We start from the raw sequence: 26,110 nt of genomic DNA on the forward strand, positions 1-26,110 counted from the left end.
GTATGCCTCATATTAATGGTTTTGTTGTGGAAAAATGTTACATTCTGTCTTTATGCTAATGATCAGCCCAATAACTCATCATAAAGCACAATTTCATATGATTTGAAGGTGGAAATGGGTCCCCTTCTTGGCCAATGTGCAGTTGCACAATTGCACCAATAACATGTCTCCCCCTGTCCACCCCTGAATGGAACTATAGAATGGATGACACTACAGCTACAGAGGTGACCGTCTGATAGCCTAGCTCGATTACCCACCTCTCCTGAAGACCCTTCCAGCTTTTGGAGACTTGGGTGGAGGACATCATCTCTGAAAATAGGGTCCCACAGCTGCACCCCATCAGTTTGAGTAGCACTCTTAGATGAGTAAATAGCCTCAGAGAAGAAGAGGGTGCGCAACCCCTCACTATGTCACTGAGGATTTTAGCATTCTCCCGTGATTACTCCGAAGTGTTTCTTGTGGTGGGATGCAGGTCTGGACAGCTGTCGTCATCCTATTAGATAGATAAGAATTAATATATGTGTGTTTATGCCTCATTGGGAATCTGTCACCCCCGAGATATATAAAACCTATTAATATGGGCATACAGGTAATAGAAATGTTAAGCTTGGCCTACCTGTATGCCTCACATAAATGGTTTTGTTGTGGAGAAATGTTACATTCTGTCTTTGTGCTAATGATCAGCCCAATAACTCATCATAAAGCACAATTTCATATGATTTGAAGGTGGAAATGGGTCCCCTTACTTCTTGGCCAATGTGCAGTTGCACAATTGCACCAAAAACATGTCCCCCCCTGTCCACTCCTGAATGGAACTATAGAATGGATGACACTACAGCTACAGAGGTGACCGTCTGATAGCCTAGCTCGACTACCCACCTCTCCTGAAGACCCTTCCAGCTTTTTGAGACTTGGGTGGAGGACATCATCTCTGAAAATAGGGTCCCACAGCTGCACCCCATCAGTTTGAGTAGCACTCTTAGATGAGTAAATAGCCTCAGAGAAGAAGAGGGTGCGCAACCCCTCACTATGTCACTGAGGATTTTAGCATTCTCCCGTGATTACTCCGAAGTGTTTCTTGTGGTGGGATGCAGGTCTGGACAGCTGTCGTCATCCTATTAGATAGATAAGAATTAATATATGTGTGTTTATGCCTCATTGGGAATCTGTCACCCCCCGAGACATATATAACCTATTAATATGGGCATACAGGTAATAGAAATGTTAAGCTTGTCCTACCTGTATGCCTCATATTAATGGTTTTGTTGTGGAGAAATGTTACATTCTGTCTTTATGCTAATGATCAGCCCAATAACTCATCATAAAGCACAATTTCATATGCTTTGAAGGTGGAAATGGGTCCCCTTACTTCTTGGCCATTGTGCAGTTGCACAATTGCACCAATAACATGTCCCCCCCTGTCCACCCCTGAATGGAACTATAGAATGGATGACACTACAGCTACAGAGGTGACCGTCTGATAGCCTAGCTCGACTACCCACCTCTCCTGAAGACCCTTCCAGCTTTTTGAGACTTGGGTGGAGGACATCATCTCTGAAAATAGGGTCCCACAGCTGCACCCCATCAGTTTGAGTAGCACTCTTAGATGAGTAAATAGCCTCAGAGAAGAAGAAGGTGCGCAACCCCTCACTATGTCACTGAGGATTTTAGCATTCTCCCGTGATTACTCCGAAGTGTTTCTTGTGGTGGGATTCAGGTCTGGACAGCTGTCGTCATCCTATTAGATAGATAAGAATTAATATATGTGTGTTTATGCCTCATTGGGAATCTGTCACCCCCCGAGACATATATAACCTATTAATATGGGCATACAGGTAATAGAAATGTTAAGCTTGTCCTACCTGTATGCCTCATATTAATGGTTTTGTTGTGGAAAAATGTTACATTCTGTCTTTATGCTAATGATCAGCCCAATAACTCATCATAAAGCACAATTTCATATGATTTGAAGGTGGAAATGGGTCCCCTTCTTGGCCAATGTGCAGTTGCACAATTGCACCAATAACATGTCCCCCCCTGTCCACCCCTGAATGGAACTATAGAATGGATGACACTACAGCTACAGAGGTGACCGTCTGATAGCCTAGCTCGACTACCCACCTCTCCTGAAGACCCTTCCAGCTTTTTGAGACTTGGGTGGAGGACATCATCTCTGAAAATAGGGTCCCACAGCTGCACCCCATCAGTTTGAGTAGCACTCTTAGATGAGTAAATAGCCTCAGAGAAGAAGAGGGTGCGCAACCCCTCACTATGTCACTGAGGATTTTAGCATTCTCCCGTGATTACTCCGAAGTGTTTCTTGTGGTGGGATGCAGGTCTGGACAGCTGTCGTCATCCTATTAGATAGATAAGAATTAATATATGTGTGTGTTTATGCCTCATTGGGAATCTGTCACCCCCCGAGACATATATAACCTATTAATATGGGCATACAGGTAATAGAAATGTTAAGCTTGTCCTACCTGTATGCCTCATATTAATGGTTTTGTTGTGGAAAAATGTTACATTCTGTCTTTATGCTAATGATCAGCCCAATAACTCATCATAAAGCACAATTTCATATGATTTGAAGGTGGAAATGGGTCCCCTTCTTGGCCAATGTGCAGTTGCACAATTGCACCAATAACATGTCCCCCCCTGTCCACCCCTGAATGGAACTATAGAATGGATGACACTACAGCTACAGAGGTGACCGTCTGATAGCCTAGCTCGACTACCCACCTCTCCTGAAGACCCTTCCAGCTTTTTGAGACTTGGGTGGAGGACATCATCTCTGAAAATAGGGTCCCACAGCTGCACCCCATCAGTTTGAGTAGCACTCTTAGATGAGTAAATAGCCTCAGAGAAGAAGAGGGTGCGCAACCCCTCACTATGTCACTGAGGATTTTAGCATTCTCCCGTGATTACTCCGAAGTGTTTCTTGTGGTGGGATGCAGGTCTGGACAGCTGTCGTCATCCTATTAGATAGATAAGAATTAATATATGTGTGTTTATGCCTCATTGGGAATCTGTCACCCCCGAGATATATATAACCTATTAATATGGGCATACAGGTAATAGAAATGTTAAGCTTGGCCTACCTGTATGCCTCACATAAATGGTTTTGTTGTGGAGAAATGTTACATTCTGTCTTTGTGCTAATGATCAGCCCAATAACTCATCATAAAGCACAATTTCATATGATTTGAAGGTGGAAATGGGTCCCCTTACTTCTTGGCCAATGTGCAGTTGCACAATTGCACCAATAACATGTCCCCCCCTGTCCACTCCTGAATGGAACTATAGAATGGATGACACTACAGCTACAGAGGTGACCGTCTGATAGCCTAGCTCGACTACCCACCTCTCCTGAAGACCCTTCCAGCTTTTTGAGACTTGGGTGGAGGACATCATCTCTGAAAATAGGGTCCCACAGCTGCACCCCATCAGTTTGAGTAGCACTCTTAGATGAGTAAATAGCCTCAGAGAAGAAGAGGGTGCGCAACCCCTCACTATGTCACTGAGGATTTTAGCATTCTCCCGTGATTACTCCGAAGTGTTTCTTGTGGTGGGATGCAGGTCTGGACAGCTGTCGTCATCCTATTAGATAGATAAGAATTAATATATGTGTGTTTATGCCTCATTGGGAATCTGTCACCCCCCGAGACATATATAACCTATTAATATGGGCATACAGGTAATAGAAATGTTAAGCTTGTCCTACCTGTATGCCTCACATTAATGGTTTTGTTGTGGAAAAATGTTACATTCTGTCTTTATGCTAATGATCAGCCCAATAACTCATCATAAAGCACAATTTCATATGATTTGAAGGTGGAAATGGGTCCCCTTCTTGGCCAATGTGCAGTTGCACAATTGCACCAATAACATGTCCCCCCCTGTCCACCCCTGAATGGAACTATAGAATGGATGACACTACAGCTACAGAGGTGACCGTCTGATAGCCTAGCTCGACTACCCACCTCTCCTGAAGACCCTTCCAGCTTTTTGAGACTTGGGTGGAGGACATCATCTCTGAAAATAGGGTCCCACAGCTGCACCCCATCAGTTTGAGTAGCACTCTTAGATGAGTAAATAGCCTCAGAGAAGAAGAGGGTGCGCAACCCCTCACTATGTCACTGAGGATTTTAGCATTCTCCCGTGATTACTCCGAAGTGTTTCTTGTCGTGGGATGCAGGTCTGGACAGCTGTCGTCATCCTATTAGATAGATAAGAATTAATATATGTGTGTGTTTATGCCTCATTGGGAATCTGTCACCCCCCGAGACATATATAACCTATTAATATGGGCATACAGGTAATAGAAATGTTAAGCTTGTCCTACCTGTATGCCTCATATTAATGGTTTTGTTGTGGAAAAATGTTACATTCTGTCTTTATGCTAATGATCAGCCCAATAACTCATCATAAAGCACAATTTCATATGATTTGAAGGTGGAAATGGGTCCCCTTCTTGGCCAATGTGCAGTTGCACAATTGCACCAATAACATGTCCCCCCCTGTCCACCCCTGAATGGAACTATAGAATGGATGACACTACAGCTACAGAGGTGACCGTCTGATAGCCTAGCTCGACTACCCACCTCTCCTGAAGACCCTTCCAGCTTTTTGAGACTTGGGTGGAGGACATCATCTCTGAAAATAGGGTCCCACAGCTGCACCCCATCAGTTTGAGTAGCACTCTTAGATGAGTAAATAGCCTCAGAGAAGAAGAGGGTGCGCAACCCCTCACTATGTCACTGAGGATTTTAGCATTCTCCCGTGATTACTCCGAAGTGTTTCTTGTGGTGGGATGCAGGTCTGGACAGCTGTCGTCATCCTATTAGATAGATAAGAATTAATATATGTGTGTTTATGCCTCATTGGGAATCTGTCACCCCCCGAGATATATATAACCTATTAATATGGGCATACAGGTAATAGAAATGTTAAGCTTGTCCTACCTGTATGCCTCACATTAATGGTTTTGTTGTGGAGAAATGGTACATTCTGTCTTTATGCTAATGATCAGCCCAATAACTCATCATAAAGCACAATTTCATATGCTTTGAAGGTGGAAATGGGTCCCCTTACTTCTTGGCCATTGTGCAGTTGCACAATTGCACCAATAACATGTCCCCCCCTGTCCACCCCTGAATGGAACTATAGAATGGATGACACTACAGCTACAGAGGTGACCGTCTGATAGCCTAGCTCGACTACCCACCTCTCCTGAAGACCCTTCCAGCTTTTTGAGACTTGGGTGGAGGACATCATCTCTGAAAATAGGGTCCCACAGCTGCACCCCATCAGTTTGAGTAGCACTCTTAGATGAGTAAATAGCCTCAGAGAAGAAGAAGGTGCGCAACCCCTCACTATGTCACTGAGGATTTTAGCATTCTCCCGTGATTACTCCGAAGTGTTTCTTGTGGTGGGATGCAGGTCTGGACAGCTGTCGTCATCCTATTAGATAGATAAGAATTAATATATGTGTGTTTATGCCTCATTGGGAATCTGTCACCCCCCGAGACATATATAACCTATTAATATGGGCATACAGGTAATAGAAATGTTAAGCTTGTCCTACCTGTATGCCTCATATTAATGGTTTTGTTGTGGAAAAATGTTACATTCTGTCTTTATGCTAATGATCAGCCCAATAACTCATCATAAAGCACAATTTCATATGATTTGAAGGTGGAAATGGGTCCCCTTCTTGGCCAATGTGCAGTTGCACAATTGCACCAATAACATGTCCCCCCCTGTCCACCCCTGAATGGAACTATAGAATGGATGACACTACAGCTACAGAGGTGACCGTCTGATAGCCTAGCTCGATTACCCACCTCTCCTGAAGACCCTTCCAGCTTTTTGAGACTTGGGTGGAGGACATCATCTCTGAAAATAGGGTCCCACAGCTGCACCCCATCAGTTTGAGTAGCACTCTTAGATGAGTAAATAGCCTCAGAGAAGAAGAGGGTGCGCAACCCCTCACTATGTCACTGAGGATTTTAGCATTCTCCCGTGATTACTCCGAAGTGTTTCTTGTGGTGGGATGCAGGTCTGGACAGCTGTCGTCATCCTATTAGATAGATAAGAATTAATATATGTGTGTTTATGCCTCATTGGGAATCTGTCACCCCCCGAGACATATATAACCTATTAATATGGGCATACAGGTAATAGAAATGTTAAGCTTGTCCTACCTGTATGCCTCATATTAATGGTTTTGTTGTGGAGAAATGTTACATTCTGTCTTTATGCTAATGATCAGCCCAATAACTCATCATAAAGCACAATTTCATATGCTTTGAAGGTGGAAATGGGTCCCCTTACTTCTTGGCCATTGTGCAGTTGCACAATTGCACCAATAACATGTCCCCCCCTGTCCACCCCTGAATGGAACTATAGAATGGATGACACTACAGCTACAGAGGTGACCGTCTGATAGCCTAGCTCGACTACCCACCTCTCCTGAAGACCCTTCCAGCTTTTTGAGACTTGGGTGGAGGACATCATCTCTGAAAATAGGGTCCCACAGCTGCACCCCATCAGTTTGAGTAGCACTCTTAGATGAGTAAATAGCCTCAGAGAAGAAGAAGGTGCGCAACCCCTCACTATGTCACTGAGGATTTTAGCATTCTCCCGTGATTACTCCGAAGTGTTTCTTGTGGTGGGATGCAGGTCTGGACAGCTGTCGTCATCCTATTATATAGATAAGAATTAATATATGTGTGTTTATGCCTCATTGGGAATCTGTCACCCCCCGAGACATATATAACCTATTAATATGGGCATACAGGTAATAGAAATGTTAAGCTTGTCCTACCTGTATGCCTCATATTAATGGTTTTGTTGTGGAAAAATGTTACATTCTGTCTTTATGCTAATGATCAGCCCAATAACTCATCATAAAGCACAATTTCATATGATTTGAAGGTGGAAATGGGTCCCCTTCTTGGCCAATGTGCAGTTGCACAATTGCACCAATAACATGTCCCCCCCTGTCCACCCCTGAATGGAACTATAGAATGGATGACACTACAGCTACAGAGGTGACCGTCTGATAGCCTAGCTCGACTACCCACCTCTCCTGAAGACCCTTCCAGCTTTTTGAGACTTGGGTGGAGGACATCATCTCTGAAAATAGGGTCCCACAGCTGCACCCCATCAGTTTGAGTAGCACTCTTAGATGAGTAAATAGCCTCAGAGAAGAAGAGGGTGCGCAACCCCTCACTATGTCACTGAGGATTTTAGCATTCTCCCGTGATTACTCCGAAGTGTTTCTTGTGGTGGGATGCAGGTCTGGACAGCTGTCGTCATCCTATTAGATAGATAAGAATTAATATATGTGTGTGTTTATGCCTCATTGGGAATCTGTCACCCCCCGAGACATATATAACCTATTAATATGGGCATACAGGTAATAGAAATGTTAAGCTTGTCCTACCTGTATGCCTCATATTAATGGTTTTGTTGTGGAAAAATGTTACATTCTGTCTTTATGCTAATGATCAGCCCAATAACTCATCATAAAGCACAATTTCATATGATTTGAAGGTGGAAATGGGTCCCCTTTTTGGCCAATGTGCAGTTGCACAATTGCACCAATAACATGTCCCCCCCTGTCCACCCCTGAATGGAACTATAGAATGGATGACACTACAGCTACAGAGGTGACCGTCTGATAGCCTAGCTCGACTACCCACCTCTCCTGAAGACCCTTCCAGCTTTTTGAGACTTGGGTGTAGGACATCATCTCTGAAAATAGGGTCCCACAGCTGCACCCCATCAGTTTGAGTAGCACTCTTAGATGAGTAAATGGCCTCAGAGAAGAAGAGGGTGCGCAACCCCTCACTATGTCACTGAGGATTTTAGCATTCTCCCGTGATTACTCCGAAGTGTTTCTTGTGGTGGGATGCAGGTCTGGACAGCTGTCGTCATCCTATTAGATAGATAAGAATTAATATATGTGTGTTTATGCCTCATTGGGAATCTGTCACCCCCCGAGACATATATAACCTATTAATATGGGCATACAGGTAATAGAAATGTTAAGCTTGTCCTACCTGTATGCCTCACATTAATGGTTTTGTTGTGGAGAAATGTTACATTCTGTCTTTATGCTAATGATCAGCCCAATAACTCATCATAAAGCACAATTTCATATGCTTTGAAGGTGGAAATGGGTCCCCTTACTTCTTGGCCATTGTGCAGTTGCACAATTGCACCAATAACATGTCCCCCCCTGTCCACCCCTGAATGGAACTATAGAATGGATGACACTACAGCTACAGAGGTGACCGTCTGATAGCCTAGCTCGACTACCCACCTCTCCTGAAGACCCTTCCAGCTTTTTGAGACTTGGGTGGAGGACATCATCTCTGAAAATAGGGTCCCACAGCTGCACCCCATCAGTTTGAGTAGCACTCTTAGATGAGTAAATAGCCTCAGAGAAGAAGAAGGTGCGCAACCCCTCACTATGTCACTGAGGATTTTAGCATTCTCCCGTGATTACTCCGAAGTGTTTCTTGTGGTGGGATGCAGGTCTGGACAGCTGTCGTCATCCTATTATATAGATAAGAATTAATATATGTGTGTTTATGCCTCATTGGGAATCTGTCACCCCCCGAGACATATATAACCTATTAATATGGGCATACAGGTAATAGAAATGTTAAGCTTGTCCTACCTGTATGCCTCATATTAATGGTTTTGTTGTGGAAAAATGTTACATTCTGTCTTTATGCTAATGATCAGCCCAATAACTCATCATAAAGCACAATTTCATATGATTTGAAGGTGGAAATGGGTCCCCTTCTTGGCCAATGTGCAGTTGCACAATTGCACCAATAACATGTCCCCCCCTGTCCACCCCTGAATGGAACTATAGAATGGATGACACTACAGCTACAGAGGTGACCGTCTGATAGCCTAGCTCGACTACCCACCTCTCCTGAAGACCCTTCCAGCTTTTTGAGACTTGGGTGGAGGACATCATCTCTGAAAATAGGGTCCCACAGCTGCACCCCATCAGTTTGAGTAGCACTCTTAGATGAGTAAATAGCCTCAGAGAAGAAGAGGGTGCGCAACCCCTCACTATGTCACTGAGGATTTTAGCATTCTCCCGTGATTACTCCGAAGTGTTTCTTGTGGTGGGATGCAGGTCTGGACAGCTGTCGTCATCCTATTAGATAGATAAGAATTAATATATGTGTGTGTTTATGCCTCATTGGGAATCTGTCACCCCCCGAGACATATATAACCTATTAATATGGGCATACAGGTAATAGAAATGTTAAGCTTGTCCTACCTGTATGCCTCATATTAATGGTTTTGTTGTGGAAAAATGTTACATTCTGTCTTTATGCTAATGATCAGCCCAATAACTCATCATAAAGCACAATTTCATATGATTTGAAGGTGGAAATGGGTCCCCTTTTTGGCCAATGTGCAGTTGCACAATTGCACCAATAACATGTCCCCCCCTGTCCACCCCTGAATGGAACTATAGAATGGATGACACTACAGCTACAGAGGTGACCGTCTGATAGCCTAGCTCGACTACCCACCTCTCCTGAAGACCCTTCCAGCTTTTTGAGACTTGGGTGTAGGACATCATCTCTGAAAATAGGGTCCCACAGCTGCACCCCATCAGTTTGAGTAGCACTCTTAGATGAGTAAATGGCCTCAGAGAAGAAGAGGGTGCGCAACCCCTCACTATGTCACTGAGGATTTTAGCATTCTCCCGTGATTACTCCGAAGTGTTTCTTGTGGTGGGATGCAGGTCTGGACAGCTGTCGTCATCCTATTAGATAGATAAGAATTAATATATGTGTGTTTATGCCTCATTGGGAATCTATCACCCCCCGAGATATATATAACCTATTAATATGGGCATACAGGTAATAGAAATGTTAAGCTTGTCCTACCTGTATGCCTCACATTAATGGTTTTGTTGTGGAGAAATGTTACATTCTGTCTTTATGCTAATGATCAGCCCAATAACTCATCATAAAGCACAATTTCATATGCTTTGAAGGTGGAAATGGGTCCCCTTACTTCTTGGCCATTGTGCAGTTGCACAATTGCACCAATAACATGTCCCCCCCTGTCCACCCCTGAATGGAACTATAGAATGGATGACACTACAGCTACAGAGGTGACCGTCTGATAGCCTAGCTCGACTACCCACCTCTCCTGAAGACCCTTCCAGCTTTTTGAGACTTGGGTGGAGGACATCATCTCTGAAAATAGGGTCCCACAGCTGCACCCCATCAGTTTGAGTAGCACTCTTAGATGAGTAAATAGCCTCAGAGAAGAAGAAGGTGCGCAACCCCTCACTATGTCACTGAGGATTTTAGCATTCTCCCGTGATTACTCCGAAGTGTTTCTTGTGGTGGGATGCAGGTCTGGACAGCTGTCGTCATCCTATTAGATAGATAAGAATTAATATATGTGTGTTTATGCCTCATTGGGAATCTGTCACCCCCCGAGACATATATAACCTATTAATATGGGCATACAGGTAATAGAAATGTTAAGCTTGTCCTACCTGTATGCCTCATATTAATGGTTTTGTTGTGGAAAAATGTTACATTCTGTCTTTATGCTAATGATCAGCCCAATAACTCATCATAAAGCACAATTTCATATGATTTGAAGGTGGAAATGGGTCCCCTTCTTGGCCAATGTGCAGTTGCACAATTGCACCAATAACATGTCCCCCCCTGTCCACCCCTGAATGGAACTATAGAATGGATGACACTACAGCTACAGAGGTGACCGTCTGATAGCCTAGCTCGACTACCCACCTCTCCTGAAGACCCTTCCAGCTTTTTGAGACTTGGGTGGAGGACATCATCTCTGAAAATAGGGTCCCACAGCTGCACCCCATCAGTTTGAGTAGCACTCTTAGATGAGTAAATAGCCTCAGAGAAGAAGAGGGTGCGCAACCCCTCACTATGTCACTGAGGATTTTAGCATTCTCCCGTGATTACTCCGAAGTGTTTCTTGTGGTGGGATGCAGGTCTGGACAGCTGTCGTCATCCTATTAGATAGATAAGAATTAATATATGTGTGTTTATGCCTCATTGGGAATCTGTCACCCCCAGAGATATATATAACCTATTAATATGGGCATACAGGTAATAGAAATGTTAAGCTTGTCCTACCTGTATGCCTCACATTAATGGTTTTGTTGTGGAGAAATGTTACATTCTGTCTTTATGCTAATGATCAGCCCAATAACTCATCATAAAGCACAATTTCATATGCTTTGAAGGTGGAAATGGGTCCCCTTACTTCTTGGGCAATGTGCAGTTGCACAATTGCACCAATAACATGTCCCCCCCCTGTCCACCCCTGAATGGAACTATAGAATGGATGACACTACAGCTACAGAGGTGACCGTCTGATAGCCTAGCTCGACTACCCACCTCTCCTGAAGACCCTTCCAGCTTTTTGAGACTTGGGTGGAGGACATCATCTCTGAAAATAGGGTCCCACAGCTGCACCCCATCAGTTTGAGTAGCACTCTTAGATGAGTAAATAGCCTCAGAGAAGAAGAGGGTGCGCAACCCCTTACTATGTCACTGAGGGTGTTAGCATTCTCCCGGGATTACTCCGGAGTGTTTCTTGTGGTGGGATGCAGGTCTGGATAGCTGTCGTCATCCTATTAGATAGATAATAATTAATATATGTGTGTTTATGATTCATTGGGAATCTCTCACACCCGAGATGTATATCAATATACCTAATTTGGACGTGTCCTTGTGTCTGTGCACAATGAGTCATCCACAGTTGGGCGTAGCCATGGATACCTAAGAAGAGGAGCTCCCCCTAGTGGCGAGTTAAGGCATAAGCCTTTTTTGAATGTTAGCCTGTGAGACAACACTGTGAGGCATTGCAAAGATGGATCAAATTGATCACACTGCTGCACGTAGAGTAGCGAATCGCATACGGATGCTTAACCTGCATCTTAATGAAACTGAAGATGAACAAAATTGTCGAAGAACTGCTGATGCAGCCCGACAGAGGGCGACCAGTGCAAGAGAAACGAATGAAGTAACTGAATCACATAGATCATCTAACACTGCACGAAAAATAGAATACTTGTCCAAAATGCAAGAGCCAGTCGATGACGGCAAGTTACATTTGCCGCTAGAGGACTTCTCAATCAAATTGATGAGACACATATTGAAGAGCACTATGCTGGTGAACTGACATTTCGATGTCAGTTCTGCCAATGTAAAAATTTCAAATACGAAATGGCGCAGGACAAAACATTCCCTTCCTGCTGCAAGAGAGGGCGCATCCAATTATGTCACATTCGTATGGATGATCAATTAGTCAAGCTGATGAAAATAGAGCATCAGCACTCCAATACTTTATGGTTAATATAAGGCAATACAATAGCTTGCTTGCTTTGGCATCAATGGGAGCACAAGTAGAGCCACCTCCTGGGTATGGTCCATACTGTTTTCGAATTCATGGACAAATTTACCACAGAACTGCCCCACTGCATCCCGCTGTGGGTAGCACTCCTAAGTTTGCTCGGATTTATATCTTGGACAGTGAAGAAGCATTAAGTACAAAAAGTCAAGGAAATGAAAAGTGCCTCCCAGCACTGCTATCATCTCTTGGAGAGAAAATGAAAGCAATTAACCCACTCGCAAGAGCCTTCACAATGATGAGGGAATTTGAAATAGAGGATTGGTGAATTAGTAAATCGCGATCCACTCGAAATAACAATGTCAATTATACATGACTACAATGATGACCAGAGGCGCTACAAAGCACCAAGGTGCAATGAAGAAGCTATAATTTATCAAAATGCAATGGGTGAACCCCCATTTAATAGGAACATCAGAGTTCACCTCAAAAGTGAAAAACAAACTGTTCAAATCAGCTTCCTTCACAGGAAGTGTGATGTAATGACATCCACTTCTATTCCCATATGGGGACAGTGGATGGACAATACATTTGACAACTCCAATTGTCCTAAGTGTGCAAGATCAAGGAATTGGTGACATTCATCTACCATCCATACAAGTGGATCAAGATCGACAAGAAAAAATCACCCTCTTGCAGTACTATGCATACAGGCTTGCCATTCGTGACGAGTTCAATCCCCTTTTAAATGCTGGGAAGTTGACACAACAATTTATCGTTGACAGTTACGTCAAAATTGAATCCCACAGGATCGAATATATAAAACAGAATCAAAAGGCATTACACGTCGACAGTTATGCCGGCATTATGGATCACATCCATAATGCTGCGTTACACCAAGGGCTAAAAGCTGGGACACCAGTAATTTTACCGTCCACTTTCATTGGAAGCCAATCAATGTTGAGATATGTGCTTCAATAAAAAGTGTTAAATATCTTTTCAAATATGTATACAAAGGACATGACTGTGTCAATATCAAGTTTGATACATTAAACTGGAATGAACCACCCATGTACCTAGATTCTCGGTATATAAGCGCCCCAGAGGGCATGTGGAGAATCAGAAAAAATAAAATGCATGATGCTTCACATACCATTAAAAGGCTTGCTGTTCACCTTGAAAACATGCAGCAAGTGTTTTTTTAGAAGATGGTAATGTGGATATAGTTATTTTGGACTCTTATTTTGAGCTAAACAGAGTTGACGCTTCTGCCCGTCAGTATTTGTACAGTGAAATCCCTGAACACAATGTCTGGGATAGAAAAGCTGTACTAGAAGGATGGAAAAAATGATGGGCTCAATTTGGAAAAACAATTGCCCGAATATATACAGTCTCTTTAGCAGATGGTGAGCTGTATTACCTAAGACTGCTTTTACTTCACGTAAGAGTGGCAAAGTCTCATGCTGACTTAAGGACTGTCAATGGAGTCATACATGACACGTATAAAAATGCGTGCATTGATCTTCATCTTTTGGAAGACGATTCCCATTGGGAAGATGGTATAACGGATGCAATCGCTTTCCAAATGCCCTAGCAACTTCGTGAATTATTTGCTATATTTTGTGTATATGGGGAACCAGCTTAACCATTGGCATTATGGCAAAAATATAAAACCGAATTTATGGAGGATTACATCAGGCGGTATACTTCAGAAATTGCTGAGCAACTGGCTCTTTGTGATGTTAATGAAATGCTCTTAAGCAATAAAAAGTCCTGTGCTGACTATGGATTGGCACTCCAGAAAATGTTTCAGATGAAACACTGGACCAACTGAATTATGCTGTAATAAAGCAGGACGCTGAGCAACTGAGCATAGCTGCTTAATGAAGCTCAGAAATCAGCTTTCGATGCAATTATGCAAGCAGTCAATGCTGCATCACAGCCAGACGACACTGGCTCACAGTGTTTTTTTCTGGACGGCCCAGGAGGTAGTGGGAAGACATTTTTGCAAAACTGCTTGCACAAGACAGTGCAAGCAGAAAAGAAGTCTATTTGCTCAGTAGCCTCCACTTGATTGGCGGCTACATTACTACAAAATGGTAGCACCTACCATTCCAAGTTTGGCATTGGACTTACAACAAATGAGACCACAGTGTCAAAAATTAAACCAACCTCACTTCAAGCAAAGGAGCTTAGGGAGTCATCTGTCGTTATTTGGGACAAAGTAATAATGACTCCCTGTTTTAATATGAATGCTGTGGATAATTTGTTCCAAGACATATGTGGAAAAAAAGACCATTTGGTGGAAAAGTTTTAATAAACGGTGGTGACTTTCGTCAAACCCTACCAATAGTGGAAGGTGGAAAAAGAGTCCAAATTGTACAGTCCACCATTAAATACTCAAAATCCTGGAATCAGTTGTCACGGTTCCAGTTACAACAGAATATGAGAACGTCTCAGGATGAAGTTGAGTACAACACATGGTTACTGAAACATGGCAATGGAGAGTTGTCAAATGTATATGGTCTACCAGAAGACATAATTGAAATCCCAAATTCTTTTATTGAAAAGGGTGATTTAATTACAGCTATTTTTGGCGACTCAATTGAGATTACCCATGCAACGGTAGTAGAAATTTCCAATAAAGCAATTCTTATACCATTGAATGATGACGTTCACGCCTTAAAAGACAAAATTCTTAGTCAAGTTCAAGGTGAACACTCAACATATCACTCCCTCGACACAATTGTGGAAGAGGAGGGTGTGATTCTCACAGATTACCCTGTAGAGTTTCTTAACTCTTTGAATCCCACTGGGATGCCCCCTCATGAACTAAAGCTGAAACCAGGAGCTGTAATTATGCTCCTGCGTAATCTTAACGGAAAGCGTGGCCTATGTAATGGCACAAGGCTTTATGTGAAAAGCTTAAAAGCACATTATTCATGTCATTGCCTTAAATGGAAAAGCAAAGGGTCAGACAGTTCTTATTCCAAGAATTGACCTGATTTCCAAAGATAAAAACTTGCCAGTCCAGATGCGACGGCGTCAGTTTCCTGTGATGTTGGCTCAGGGACAGTCCTTGGATATTGTAGGAATTTATTTGCCTGTCAGTGTTTTCACGGGGGCAGTTATATGTGGCTTTCTCCAGGGGAAGGAAAAGCCAACAAATAAGGGTCAAAATATTTGAGACACAGAAGGAAGGTAAACTTATTCCTAACGTTGACAAATGGTTTACTGTCAACTGTGTGTACAAAGAAGTCTTTTATTAAGCTTTTTAACAATTGTAGAAGCCAAAAACTTTTGTACACAAAAGCGGGACTAACTCCTAGCCGCGGTCTACGGACCAAACATTGGGCATGGGCAGGGCCTTGGGGGGAGATCCCAAGTGCGCTCAACCATGTGATATAGCTTATGCTCAGGAACATTGAGGAATAGCGCTATTGGATAGCTTTACCCGTTCATTTCCTTTAGGAATAGGGCTATGGGATAGCTCTACCCTTTCACTTTCTTCATGGATAGCGCTATTGGATAGCTCAACCCGAACAGTATTATCAACAGAGTTTTTTCATACACAAGGTAGGAGTGGCAGGAGAGGTACACCAGGTATTTATGTTTGCTATTAGTCTGCAGATATGCCAGTCTGGTGTGTGGGTACACCCCATTGCATGGTTCGTAGTCACCGCGCATGCCCGAAGGGAGCACAATCACTCGTAACCTATTAATATGGGCATACAGGTAATAGAAATGTTAAGCTAGTCCTACCTGTATGCCTCATGTTAATGGTTTTGTTGTGGAGAAATGTTATATTCTGTCTTTATGCTAATGATCAGCCCAATAACTCATCATAAAGCACAATTTAATCTGCTTTTTAGGTGGAAATGGGTCCCCTTATCTCTTGGTCAATGTGCAGTTGCACAATTGCACCAATAACATGTCTGCCCCTGTCCACCACTGAATAAAACCATAGGAAAGATGACACTACAGCTACAGAGGTGACCGTCTGATAGCCTAGCTTGACTACCCACCTCTCCTGAAGATCCTTTCAGATTTTTGAGACTTGGGTGGAGGACATCATTTATGAAAATAGGGTCCCACAGCTTCACCCCAACAGTTTAAGCAGCACTCTTAGATGAGTAAATAGCCTCAGAGAAGAAGAGGGTGCGCAACCCCTCACTATGTCACTGAGGATTTTAGCATTCTCCCGTGATTACTCCGAAGTGTTTCTTGTGGTGGGATGCAGGTCTGGATAGCTGTCGTCATCCTATTAGATAGATAAGAATTAATATATGTGTGCTTTTGATTCATTGGGAATCTGTCACCCCCCGATACATATATAACCTATTAATATGGGCATACAAGTAATAGAAATGTTAAGCTTGTCCTACCTGTATGCCTCATATTAATGGTTTTGTTGTGGAGAAATGCTACATTCTGTCTTTATGCTAATGATCAGCCCAATAACTCATCATAAAGCACAATTTCATATGCTTTGAAGGTGGAAATGGGTCCCCTTCTTGGCCAATGTGTAGTTGCACAATTGCACCAATAACATGTCCCCCCCTGTCCACCCCTGAATGGAACTATAGAATGGATGACACTACAGCTACAGAGGTGACCGTCTGATAGCCTAGCTCGACTACCCACCTCTCCTGAAGACCCTTCCAGCTTTTTGAGACTTGGGTGGAGGACATCATCTCTGAAAATAGGGTCCCACAGCTGCACCCCATCAGTTTGAGTAGCACTCTTAGATGAGTAAATAGCCTCAGAGAAGAAGAAGGTGCGCAACCCCTCACTATGTCACTGAGGATTTTAGCATTCTCCCGTGATTACTCCGAAGTGTTTCTTGTGGTGGGATGCAGGTCTGGACAGCTGTCGTCATCCTATTAGATAGATAAGAATTAATATATGTGTGTGTTTATGCCTCATTGGGAATCTGTCACCCCCCGAGACATATATAACCTATTAATATGGGCATACAGGTAATAGAAATGTTAAGCTTGTCCTACCTGTATGCCTCATATTAATGGTTTTGTTGTGGAAAAATGTTACATTCTGTCTTTATGCTAATGATCAGCCCAATAACTCATCATAAAGCACAATTTCATATGATTTGAAGGTGGAAATGGGTCCCCTTCTTGGCCAATGTGCAGTTGCACAATTGCACCAATAACATGTCCCCCCCTGTCCACCCCTGAATGGAACTATAGAATGGATGACACTACAGGTACAGAGGTGACCGTCTGATAGCCTAGCTCGACTACCCACCTCTCCTGAAGACCCTTCCAGCTTTTTGAGACTTGGGTGGAGGACATCATCTCTGAAAATAGGGTCCCACAGCTGCACCCCATCAGTTTGAGTAGCACTCTTAGATGAGTAAATAGCCTCAGAGAAGAAGAGGGTGCGCAACCCCTCACTATGTCACTGAGGATTTTAGCATTCTCCCGTGATTACTCCGGAGTGTTTCTTGTGGTGGGATGCAGGTCTGGACAGCTGTCGTCATCCTATTAGATAGATAAGAATTAATATATGTGTGTTTTTGATTCATTAGGAATCTGTCACCCCCCGAGACATATATAACCTATTAATATGGGCATACAAGTAATAGAAATGTTAAGCTTGTCCTACCTGTATGCCTCATATTAATGGTTTTGTTGTGGAGAAATGCTACATTCTGTCTTTATGCTAATGATCAGCCCAATAACTCATCATAAAGCACAATTTCATATGCTTTGAAGGTGGAAATGGGTCCCCTTACTTCTTTGCCAATGTGCAGTTGCACAATTGCACCAGTAACATGTCTGCCTCTGTCCACCCCTGAATGGAACTATAGAATGGATGACACTACAGCTACAGAGGTGACCGTCTGATAGCCTAGCTCGACTACCCACCTCTCCTGAAGACCCTTCCAGCTTTTTGAGACTTGGGTGGAGGACATCATCTCTGAAAATAGGGTCCCACAGCTGCACCCCATCAGTTTGAGTAGCACTCTTAGATGAGTAAATAGCCTCAGAGAAGAAGAGGGTGCGCAACCCCTCACTATGTCACTGAGGATTTTAGCATTCTCCCGTGATTACTCCGGAGTGTTTCTTGTGGTGGGATGCAGGTCTGGACAGCTGTCGTCATCCTAATAGATAGATAAGAATTAATATATGTGTGTTATGCCTCATTGGGAATCTGTCACCCCCGAGACATATATAACCTATTAATATGGGCATACAGGTAATAGAAATGTTAAGCTTGTCCTACCTGTATGCCTCATATTAATGGTTTTGTTGTGGAAAAATGTTACATTCTGTCTTTATGCTAATGATCAGCCCAATAACTCATCATAAAGCACAATTTCATATGATTTGAAGGTGGAAATGGGTCCCTTTACTTCTTGGCCAATGTGCAGTTGCACAATTGCACCAATAACGTGTCTGCCTCTGTCCACCCCTGAATGTAACCATAGGAAAGATGACACTACAGCTACAGAGGTGACCGTCTGATAGCCTAGCTCGACTACCCACCTCTCCTGAAGACCATTCCAGCTTTTTGAGACTTGGGTGGAGGACATCATCTCTGAAAATAGGGTCCCACAGCTGCACCCCATCAGTTTGAGTAGCACTCTTAGATGAGTAAATAGCCTCAGAGAAGAAGAGGGTGCGCAACCCCTCACTATGTCACTGAGGATTTTAGCATTCTCCCGTGATTACTCCGGAGTGTTTCTTGTGGTGGGATGCAGGTCTGGACAGCTGTCGTCATCCTATTAGATAGATAAGAATTAATATATGTGTGTTTTTGATTCATTAGGAATCTGTCACCCCCCGAGACATATATAACCTATTAATATGGGCATACAAGTAATAGAAATGTTAAGCTTGTCCTACCTGTATGCCTCATATTAATGGTTTTGTTGTGGAGAAATGCTACATTCTGTCTTTATGCTAATGATCAGCCCAATAACTCATCATAAAGCACAATTTCATATGCTTTGAAGGTGGAAATGGGTCCCCTTACTTCTTTGCCAATGTGCAGTTGCACAATTGCACCAGTAACATGTCTGCCTCTGTCCACCCCTGAATGGAACTATAGAATGGATGACACTACAGCTACAGAGGTGACCGTCTGATAGCCTAGCTCGACTACCCACCTCTCCTGAAGACCCTTCCAGCTTTTTGAGACTTGGGTGGAGGACATCATCTCTGAAAATAGGGTCCCACAGCTGCACCCCATCAGTTTGAGTAGCACTCTTAGATGAGTAAATAGCCTCAGAGAAGAAGAGGGTGCGCAACCCCTCACTATGTCACTGAGGATTTTAGCATTCTCCCGTGATTACTCCGGAGTGTTTCTTGTGGTGGGATGCGGGTCTGGACAGCTGTCGTCATCCTAATAGATAGATAAGAATTAATATATGTGTGTTTATGCCTCATTGGGAATCTGTCACCCCCGAGACATATATAACCTATTAATATGGGCATACAGGTAATAGAAATGTTAAGCTTGTCCTACCTGTATGCCTCATATTAATGGTTTTGTTGTGGGAAAAATGTTACATTCTGTCTTTATGCTGATGATCAGCCCAATAACTCATCATGAAGCACAATTTCATATGCTTTGAAGGTGGAAATGGGTCCCCTTACCTCTTGGCCAATGTGCAGTTGCACAATTGTACCAATAACATGTCTGCCTCTGTCCACCCCTGAATGTAACCATAGGAAAGATAACACTACCACTACAAAGGTGACCGTCTGATAGCCTAGCTCACCTACCCACCTCTCCTGAAGACCCTTTCAGCTTTTTGAGAAGTGGAGGACATCATCTCTGAAAATAGGGTCCCACAGCTGCACTCCATCAGTTTGAGCAGCAGTCTTCGATGAGTAAATAACCTCAGTGAGGAAGAGGGTGCGCAACCCCTCACTATGTCACTGAGGGTGTTAGCATTCTCCCGGGATTACTCCGGAGTGTTTCTTGTGGTGGGATGCAGGTCTGGATAGCTGTCGTCATCCTATTAGATAGATAAGAATTAATATATGTGTGTTTATGATTCATTGGGAATCTGTCACCCCCCGAGATGTATATCAATATACCTAATTTGGACGTGTCCTTGTGTCTGTGCACAATGAGTCATCCACAGTTGGGCGTAGCCATGGATACCTAAGAAGAGGAGCTCCCCCTAGTGGCGAGTTAAGGCATAAGCCTTTTTTGAATGTTAGCCTGTGAGACAACACTGTGAGGCATTGCAAAGATGGATCAAATTGATCACGCTGCTGCACGTAGAGAAGCGAATCGCATACGGATGCTTAACCTGCATCTTAATGAAACTGAAGATGAACAAAATTGTCGAAGAACTGCTGATGCAGCCCGACAGAGGGCGACCAGTGCAAGAGAAATGAATGAAGTAACTGAATCACATAGATCATCTAACACTGCACGAAAAATAGAATACTTGTCCAAAATGCAAGAGCCAGTCGATGACGGCAAGTTACATTTGCCGCTACAGGACTTCTCAATCAAATTGATGAGACACATATTGAAGAGCACTATGCTGGTGAACTGACATTTCGATGTCAGTTCTGCCAATGTAAAAATTTCAAAGACGAAATGGCGCAGGACAAAACATTCCCTTCCTGCTGCAAGAGAGGGCGCATCCAATTATGTCACATTCGTATGGATGATCAATTAGTCAAGTTGATGAAAATAGATCATCAGCACTCCAATACTTTATGGTTAATATAAGACAATACAATAGCTCGCTTGCTTTGGCATCAATGGGAGCACAAGTAGAGCCACCTCCTGGGCATGATCCATACTGTTTTCGAATTCATGGACAAATTTACCACAGAACTGCCCCACTGCATCCCGCTGTGGGTAGTACTCCTTAAGGCCCCGTCTCACATAGCGAGATCGCTAGCGAGATCGCTGCTGAGTCACAAGTTTTGTGACGCAACAGCGACCTCCATAGCGATCTCGCTATGTGTGACACGTACCAGCGATCAGGCCCCTGCTGCGAGATCGCTGGTCGTGTCGGAATGGCCTGGACCTTTTTTTGGTCGTTGAGGCCCCGCTGACATTGCTGAATCGGTGTGTGTGACACCGATCCAGCGATGTCTTCACTGGTAACCAGGGTAAACATCGGGTTACTAAGCGCAGGGCCGCGCTTAGTAACCCGATGTTTACCCTGGTTACCAGCGTAAATGTAAAAAAAAAAAAAACAGTACATACTCGCCTTCTGATGTCCGTCAGGTCCCTTGCCGTCTGCTTCCTGCTCTCACTGACTGCCGGCCGTACAGTGAGAAGTGAGAGCACAGCAGTGGCGTCACCGCTGCGCTCTGCTCTCAGTGTACGACCGGCACTGTCAGAGCAGGAAGCAGACGGCAAGGGACCTGGACACCGAAAGGCGAGTATGTACTGTTTGTTTTTTTTGGTAACCAGGGTAAACATCGGGTTACTAAGCGCGGCCCTGCGCTTAGTAACCCGATGTTTACCCTGGTTACCCGGGTGCTGCAGGGGGACTTCGGCATCGTTGAAGACAGTTTCAACGATGCCGAAGTCGTTCCCCTGATCGTTGGTCGCTGGGGAGAGCGGTCTGTGTGACAGCTCTCCAGCGACCACACAGCGACTTACCAACGATCACGGCCAGGTCATATCGCTGGTCGTGATCGTTGGTAAATCGCTTAGTGAGACGGGGCCTTAAGTTTGCTCAGATTTATATCTTGGACAGTGAAGAAGCATTAAGTACAAGAAGTCAAGCAAATAAAAAGTGCCTCCCAGCACTGCTATCATCTCTTGGAGAGAAAATGAAAGCAATTAACCCACTCGCAAGAGCCTTCACAATGATGAGGGAATTTGAAATAGAGGATTGCTGAATTAGTAAATCGCGATCCACTCGAAATAACAATGTCAATTATAAATGACTACAATGATGACCAGAGGTGCTACAAAGCACCAAGGTGCAATGAAGAAGCTATAATTTATCAAAATGCAATGGGTGAACCCCCATTTAATAGGAACATCAGAGTTCACCTCAAAAGTGAAAACCAAACTGTTCAAATCAGCTTCCTTCACAGGAAGTGTGATGTAATGACATCCACTTCTATTCCCATATGGGGACAGTGGATGGACAATACATTTGACAACTCCAATTGTCCTAAGTGTGCAAGATCAAGGAATTGGTGACATTCATCTACCATCCATACAAGTGGATCAAGATCGACAAGAAAAAATCACCCTCTTGCAGTACTATGCATACAGGCTTGCCATTCGTGACGAGTTCAATCCCCTTTTAAATGCTGGGAAGTTGACACAACAATTTATCGTTGACAGTTACGTCAAAATTGAATCCCACAGGATCGAATATATAAAACAAAATCAAAAGGCATTACACGTCGACAGTTATGCCGGCATTATGGATCACATCCATAATGCTGCGTTACACCAAGGGCTAAAAGCTGGGACACCAGTAATTTTACCGTCCACTTTCATTGGAAGCCAATCAATGTTGAGATATGTGCTTCAATAAAAAGTGTTAAATATCTTTTCAAATATGTATACAAAGGACATGACTGTGTCAATATCAAGTTTGATACATTAAACTGGAATGAACCACCCATGTACCTAGATTCTCGGTATATAAGCGCCCCAGAGGGCATGTGGAGAATCAGAAAAAATAAAATGCATGATGCTTCACATACCATTAAAAGGCTTGCTGTTCACCTTGAAAACATGCAGCAAGTGTTTTTTTAGAAGATGGTAATGTGGATATAGTTATTTTGGACTCTTATTTTGAGCTAAACAGAGTTGACGCTTCCGCCCGTCAGTATTTGTACAGTGAAATCCCTGAACACAATGTCTGGGATAGAAAAGCTGTACTAGAAGGATGGAAAAAACGATGGGCTCAATTTGGAAAAACAATTGCCCGAATATATACAGTCTCTTTAGCAGATGGTGAGCTGTATTACCTAAGACTGCTTTTACTTCACGTAAGAGTGGCAAAGTCTCATGCTGACTTAAGGACTGTCAATGGAGTCATACATGACACGTATAAAAATGCGTGCATTGATCTTCATCTTTTGGAAGACGATTCCCAATGGGAAGATGGTATAACGGATGCAATCGCTTTCCAAATGCCCTAGCAACTTCGTGAATTATTTGCTATATTTTGTGTATATGGGGAACCAGCTTAACCATTGGCATTATGGCAAAAATATAAAACCGAATTTATGGAGGATTACATCAGGCGGTATACTTCAGAAATTGCTGAGCAACTGGCTCTTTGTGATGTTAATGAAATGCTCTTAAGCAATAAAAAGTCCTGTGCTGACTATGGATTGGCACTCCAGAAAATGTTTCAGATGAAACACTGGACCAACTGAATTATGCTGTAATAAAGCAGGACGCTGAGCAACTGAGCATAGCTGCTTAATGAAGCTCAGAAATCAGCTTTCGATGCAATTATGCAAGCAGTCAATGCTGCATCACAGCCAGACGACACTGGCTCACACTGTTTTTTTCTGGACGGCCCAGGAGGTAGTGGGAAGACATTTTTGCAAAACTGCTTGCACAAGACAGTGCAAGCAGAAAATAAGTCTATTTGCTCAGTAGCCTCCACTGGATTGGCGGCTACATTACTACAAAATGGTAGCACCTACCATTCCAAGTTTGGCATTGGACTTACAACAAATGAGACCACAGTGTTAAAAATTAAACCAACCTCACTTCAAGCAAAGGAGCTTAGGGAGTCATCTGTCGTTATTTGGGACAAAGTAATAATGACTCCCTGTTTTAATATGAACGCTGTGGATAATTTGTTCCAAGACATATATGGAAAAAAAGACCATTTGGTGGAAAAGATTTAATAAACGGTGGTGACTTTCGTCAAACCCTACCAATAGTGGAAGGTGGAAAAAGAGTCCAAATTGTACAGTCCACCATTAAATACTCAAAATCCTGGAATCAGTTGTCACGGTTCCAGTTACAACAGAATATGAGAACGTCTCAGGATGAAGTTGAGTACAACACATGGTTACTGAAACATGGCAATGGAGAGTTGTCAAATGTATATGGTCTACCAGAAGACATAATTGAAATCCCAAATTCTTTTATTGAAAAGGGTGATTTAATTACAGCTATTTTTGGCGACTCAATTGAGATTACCCATGCAACGGTAGTAGAAATTTCCAATAAAGCAATTCTTATACCATTGAATGATGACGTTCACGCCTTAAAAGACAAAATTCTTAGTCAAGTTCAAGGTGAACACTCAACATATCACTCCCTCGACACAATTGTGGAAGAGGAGGGTGTGATTCTCACAGATTACCCTGTAGAGTTTCTTAACTCTTTGAATCCCACTGGGATGCCTCCTCATGAACTAAAGCTGAAACCAGGAGCTGTAATTATGCTCCTGCGTAATCTTAACGGAAAGCGTGGCCTATGTAATGGCACAAGGCTTTATGTGAAAAGCTTAAAAGCAAACGTTATTCATGTCATTGCCTTAAATGGAAAAGCAAAGGGTCAGACAGTTCTTATTCCAAGAATTGACCTGATTTCCAAAGATAAAAACTTGCCAGTCCAGATGCGACGGCGTCAGTTTCCTGTGATGTTGGCTCAGGGACAGTCCTTGGATATTGTAGGAATTTATTTGCCTGTCAGTGTTTTCACGGGGGCAGTTATATGTGGCTTTCTCCAGGGGAAGGAAAAGCCAACAAATAAGGGTCAAAATATTTGAGACACAGAAGGAAGGTAAACTTATTCCTAACGTTGACAAATGGTTTACTGTCAACTGTGTGTACAAAGAAGTCTTTTATTAAGCTTTTTAACAATTGTAGAAGCCAAAAACTTTTGTACACAAAAGCGGGACTAACTCCTAGCCGCGGTCTACGGACCAAACATTGGGCATGGGCAGGGCCTTGGGGGGAGATCCCAAGTGCGCTCAACCATGTGATATAGCTTATGCTCAGGAACATTGAGGAATAGCGCTATTGGATAGCTTTACCCGTTCATTTCCTTTAGGAATAGGGCTATGGGATAGCTCTACCCTTTCACTTTCTTCATAGATAGCGCTATTGGATAGCTCAACCCGAACAGTATTAACAACAGAGTTTTTTCATACACAAGGTAGGAGTGGCAGGAGAGGTACACCAGGTATTTATGTTTGCTATTAGTCTGCAGACATGCCAGTCTGGTGTGTGGGTACACCCCATTGCGTGGTTCGTAGTCACCGCGCATGCCCGAAGGGAGCACAATCACTCGTAACCTATTAATATGGGCATACAGGTAATAGAAATGTTAAGCTAGTCCTACCTGTATGCCTCATGTTAATGGTTTTGTTGTGGAGAAATGTTATATTCTGTCTTTATGCTAATGATCAGCCCAATAACTCATCATAAAGCACAATTTAATCTGCTTTTTAGGTGGAAATGGGTCCCCTTATCTCTTGGTCAATGTGCAGTTGCACAATTGCACCAATAACATGTCTGCCCCTGTCCACCACTGAATGGAACCATAGGAAAGATGACACTACAGCTACAGAGGTGACCGTCTGATAGCCTAGCTTGACTACCCACCTCTCCTGAAGATCCTTTCAGATTTTTGAGACTTGGGTGGAGGACATCATTTATGAAAATAGGGTCCCACAGCTTCACCCCAACAGTTTAAGCAGCACTCTTAGATGAGTAAATAGCCTCAGAGAAGAAGAGGGTGCGCAACCCCTCACTATGTCACTGAGGATGTTAGC

Source organism: Ranitomeya variabilis, chromosome 1 (assembly GCF_051348905.1).
Source record: "Ranitomeya variabilis isolate aRanVar5 chromosome 1, aRanVar5.hap1, whole genome shotgun sequence".
NCBI lineage: Eukaryota > Metazoa > Chordata > Amphibia > Anura > Dendrobatidae > Ranitomeya > Ranitomeya variabilis.